This window comes from Sander lucioperca, chromosome 24 (assembly GCF_008315115.2).
Source record: "Sander lucioperca isolate FBNREF2018 chromosome 24, SLUC_FBN_1.2, whole genome shotgun sequence".
Lineage (NCBI taxonomy): Eukaryota > Metazoa > Chordata > Actinopteri > Perciformes > Percidae > Sander > Sander lucioperca.
In genome coordinates this window covers 107,043-112,418 of record NC_050196.1, presented here as the reverse complement: position 1 = coordinate 112,418, position 5,376 = coordinate 107,043, and the positions used below count along the sequence as shown (strand labels likewise).

Below are 5,376 nucleotides of genomic sequence, written 5' to 3'. Positions count from 1 at the left end.
ACAGAGACAGGGAGAAACAGAGACAGAGAGACAGAGAGACAGAGACAGACAGAGAGAGACGGAGAGAGACAGAGACAGACAGACAGACAGAGACAGAGAGACATAGACAGACAGAGAGAGACAGACAGACAGAGAGACAGAGACAGACAGAGAGACAGACAGAGACAGAGAGACAGACAAAGAGAGACAGAGACAGTCAGACAGAAGTGGAACGCAAAAGATGTAGACTAATGTTCATATTACTGCCTGTAGTATTCAAGTTGACTGTCTGTGAAAGGGTTGTCATGGTAACGTATGACCAGTGAAAACCCCCTTTGAAGTCTGTGATGAGATCTCTTTGATCTTTAATCAGGTTAACGACCGTGTCACCTGCTGAAACTGTCAGCTGTGCCACACTGGAGCTATTCAAAGACACAGAGCAAGCTCTCAAAGAAAGCCTCAGACTGCTAAAACGATAAGGGCTATCGGTGAAATGATGTAATCGTGACCACCACAAGGCCTTTGTGAACGTATTCATGTAAACTTTATGTTGATAAACTTAAAAATGTGGGCCAAAAGTATAAGGCATATCGCAAAACTGAGCACATTGGCTGAAACTAGACAAAAATACCTATGTTTTGATGTATAAATTGTGTATGACAATTAGATATTGTGGGCGTGAGAGCAATTTATAGAGAGGGGAGAAAGATATTTTTTTTAAGGTGCTGCACTCTAGCGATGACATCATCCACTCTGGCAGACGCCACAAACATAAAAGAGACTTCAGATACAGTATTAAGGGACCACTAAGGCCTCTATAAAGAGACTTCAGATACAGTATTAGGAGACCACTAAGGTCTATATAAAAGAGACTTCAGATACAGTATTAGGGGACCACTAAGGCCTATATAAAAGAGACTTCAGATACAGTATTAGGGGACCACTAAGGCCTATATAAAAGAGACTTCAGATACAGTATTAGGGGACCACTAAGGTCTATATAAAAGCATCCAAAGAGCACCATGTCATAGGACCTTTAAATAAGTCTATCATAGTTATTAGTCATATTAGATCAAGACACCATTTCCGGGACTATTTGCACCGTGCATTAATATTGCCGCCACACCAGGGGTCATGGTCACTTTCTGCGAGATCCAACTCACACTGTAGATTTTTTTCATGGCAAACATGTTGACATGTTATAGTAGGAAAAGCACAGGTGTATTCAAAACCATTAATGATGGCTGCATTCCACTTAGGAGAGGCCCTGGTATTGTGCATGCTGACTCAATGAAATAGCTTACTGGGACACTTGATGGAATTGAGCCATCTTTAAACACAAGACATAAAACATTACAACAGATAAGATGTTTTCTGTGCCACATTTCGTCTGCTTTCTGTGTCGGAGGAAGAGGCGTGGCTCAGGCACATCATTAAAGGTGCAGTAGGTAAGACTTATAAAGCTAACTTTCTTTCATTTTAGCTGAAACTGAAAAAAAATCCGGCTCCTCTGGCTCCACCTACAGCCTGCAGTGTGATTTGCAAAAATCCACTGCTCCCTGTTCAGATGTTTATTTTTATTATTATAATTTATACTCTTTATTGATCCCCAATGGGGGAATTACAATTTACACTCTGTTGTTATTACACACTACACACAGGCCTGAAATACACACACACACACACACACACACACACACACACACACACATGCTCCGGTCCTTTTACATGCACTAATGGAGAGATGTCAGAGTGAGAGGGCTGCGACTGCAGAACAGGCGCCCTGAGCGGTTCGGGTGCACCAATCAGGGCCAGGGGGGGTGTCTAACTGCGTGTCAATCACTGCTCATGCACACGCATTCATTCTACCTTGGGTTAGGAGACCGTTTTGGGCTTTAGCAGAAAGGGGGAGGGACTGAGAAGTTGTTGATGTTCAAATTTGTTGGCTAAGTCCTGATCTTCCCAGTCCTACCTACAGCACCTTTAAACCAAAACTACATATATTAAAATCATAGGATTTATTGATTATTCCTAAAACAAAAAAGTAAACTGATAATATCAAATAATTCAAGTTTGTAGCTGATTTGACAATAACCAGTGNGTAAAGTGTTGAGGTTCTGGTGTTGGTTCTGATAGAATGAGCGATGTCCTAGTGAAAAAACGTACTATTGTAGGCGTAACATCACAGAGTTAACGGTATTCAACACTATGAGTGTTACTTAAACATCCGGGCATTTCGGCAGGTAGCTTGTGAAGAGAATTTGACGGACGCCATTTTATTTCACTCGCTTGGAGCCTTCAAGCACATGCTGTGAGCAAGAAAAGGAGTTTGGTGAGTATCACATAACTAACGCTCGTTGTTTTATTGCTATTCTGTATTTAAATGTCCTCATGTTGGCGTGTTTCAAATTTGTGAAGACACAATACAATATTTTAGCATTAAACAGGTTTACATGTAACGTTACATGATGGTAGGTGGCAGGTGCACATTGTGGATAACTTAATTAGCTAGCTAGCTAGACTACTGTTAAGCTAGCTAACGTTAAACTCCTTTTGAAAGTTTAAGCTGTTTGGGTCGCGCAGCTATCTAACGTTAGTCATTACTAACTTTTTTAATCTGATATGACTGTGTCCCGGGATTTTCTCGGCAAAATTACGCGCTGTATCTTAAGTAACGTTAATCGCTAACACTAGCTAGGCATACAAGCTCCCTATGACGTTAGTGACTCTCGCGCTTTTTATGGCTTTTAAAATATGACCAGACGAACATAAGATTGGCCTTTAGTTGCACCTCCTCAAACTGTTTATTAATGTGATGTATCACTTATTTGTAGCAAAGCATTGGACAACGAGGGTTCAAATCTCAGCCTTCAGGTAAGTTAACGTTTAGTTGGGCTAAATCTTTACCTTTTTAAGTGCCATAATGCAAACATAACTGAGTTTGAATGTATAGCTAGTATGTGTTAGTTGTGAAGGTGTCCCATGGGCTATTCTTCCAACACAGTGGTAAATGCTTTTCGATATGTTGACGCACATTTGCTTTTTAGGTCGGTAATGGATGCGACGTGGCGCCGGTTAGATTTGTGCTTTTAAAACAAACTCATTGTTTTGTCAAATTGTCAAAAATTTGAAACTTAAAATTGGATATGCCAATCCGTTTATTTTCAATAACAAAATGAATCGACAAAGGAAGTTGCATACTATTTTGTGTGTTTCAGTGCGTTTGTTTGACAGGATACAAAGATATCGCTGTCATCATAAGAACTGTGAAGCAGTATGTTAAGTTCCAGATCTGTCAGGCAGAAAGAGAACGTCTGCATACCCACCCAGCTTCTGTCCCAAAAATATATTTTTGTCAATCAGAAAACTTTTAAGTGTAGTGAGTTTTTTAATTGTTATTTAGGCTATAAAAACTCATGTTTTCATGTATCATTAAATATGCATTGAAGGGATATGTAAGAAATATCCTGTTGTCCATATCTTTCTCTACAGGCTCATGTTGTTAATGGCAAAATGATAGTTAAGGTCCAGTATCAGAATCGCAAGAAATACATCAATACAAGCTTCTGATTTGAAGAATTTATTTCTCAAGGTAAATTTCCCAATTGGTATGACTAAACATAATTCAGACTGAGAGAAGGCCATTGTATTTAATAATTTAAAGAATTTGCCATGTTGTGTTGTCTTTTTAACATCATTCCTTAGTGAAAGAGAAGTTCTCCATCCCTGTGAACAACATCACTGTGGAGGATGATTCCGGCACTGAGGTGGATAAACGGTGTTTGCAGAATTATCCACAGTGGAAGGGATTTGCTTTGTTATCAAGGACGATCAAGATTATGGTAAATGAGAAGTTTTTTAACATTGTACTCATTTCAGATGCATGCATGTATTCATAATCGTTCAGCTAATTGTAAGGATAGCACATAGAGACAACTGACAGACACAGGTTTAACTCGAAGCTATAAGTGATTTAACAAGCATAATAATGTCTTTTATAGCTCAAAAGGGGCATCGTTTTCTGGTTGTTAGAGGAGTTTATGAATAGCCCAAGCAGAGGTTTTTCTCTCTGGGTTTGTACTTGTTCATTCAATATAGAAGCAGAGTTTATTGCATAGCTTAAAGCAGGGGTCATCCCTAGTGTTTAAATTCAACATTTGATCCACAACTGTTTGGTCCCTTGTCTTTTGTCTGTTTGTGTTTGTCTATTTCTGCATGTATTGTTTTGTCTCCCTCCCTCCTGTTTTTTCCCTGTGTTTTTTTTGGCCATGTGACGCATTCCTATATCCCAGTGTGTTGTTTGTAGCAGTTTGTAAATGTTGTAATTTCTGAATATATAAAAAAAAACATTTGATCCACAACTATGCTGCAAATAAGGTGAGTTGTTTAGTATATCTTTTGTTCTTAGATTCGGGCCCATCTCAACTATCGCCTACACCCACACCACGATCCTCATTCAGTGGGAGTTCCCTCTCTGTGTCATTAGTAGCAGTGACGGTGAAACATCAAGACCACCCAAGCGAATTAGAAGTGATGAAGAGGCATGTCAGAGTCGTTCAGCCCGAGATGTAAGTTTATCAACTGATGTCTACATATAGTTTATATCATATCAAAATTGTCACCTTTCTGATTTTTATTTCATGTGTTTGATTTTTATCTATTGCCATTCAACAAACTAAGGTAAAACCCCATGCTGAAAGTTTGTTGCTTTAACAATAATCTGGACCATTTTTTCCTTCAAATTTGGCTTGACTTCATCGTTGTTATCCCTGGCATCATGATGAGGTCTCAGGTTCTGCTCCAGGTTCAAATTCAAACTGCAAATATACCTCTGGGAGGAAGGAAGGATTGAATCTGGTTTTCTTTTTTTTTGTGTGTGTGTTAGCAATAATTTTTCATGATATCCGTTTTTGTACGGATTATCATACAATATACACTCTAATTCAGGGTTGTTATAATCTGTTTAGCTGATTCAGCAGATCCTGCAGACAAAACCAGGAGGGACAACCGTGCTTGAAGAATATGAAGAAACCGCACGCTGTGTGATAGTAAAGAAGGCAGATGATTAACATTCTTGCAGCACACATGGTTGAGACAGAAGGTAAGTTTATGATCCCAGGGTAAGGTGTCAACAACTTTTAAAACAAATAATTCACATACTATATTACTGAATGTAGGTAGGTAAATGCTTTGGGGCTAAATTACTGATAGTTTGTTAATAGTAATGATGGATTTTTCAATGATATCAGTGGTTGCTTGGATGAGATTGGAGAAGGAGCAGTAATGAATTCCTTACAGAAGTAATGTATTGTTCCAGCCCTAAAAAGCACAGGTGCATTTGTATGTAAGCAAACATTTCCCTTTTTTGTCTTTGCAGGAGAATCCCTCAGCGAGTAA

General features: G+C 38.9%; 1 pseudogene; it reads left to right on the top strand.

The window, feature by feature from the left end:
* Window positions 1–3,037: 3,037 nt before the first annotated feature.
* LOC118494506 overlaps window positions 3,038–5,376 on the top strand; it is a 4,130-nt pseudogene continuing 1,791 nt past the window's right edge.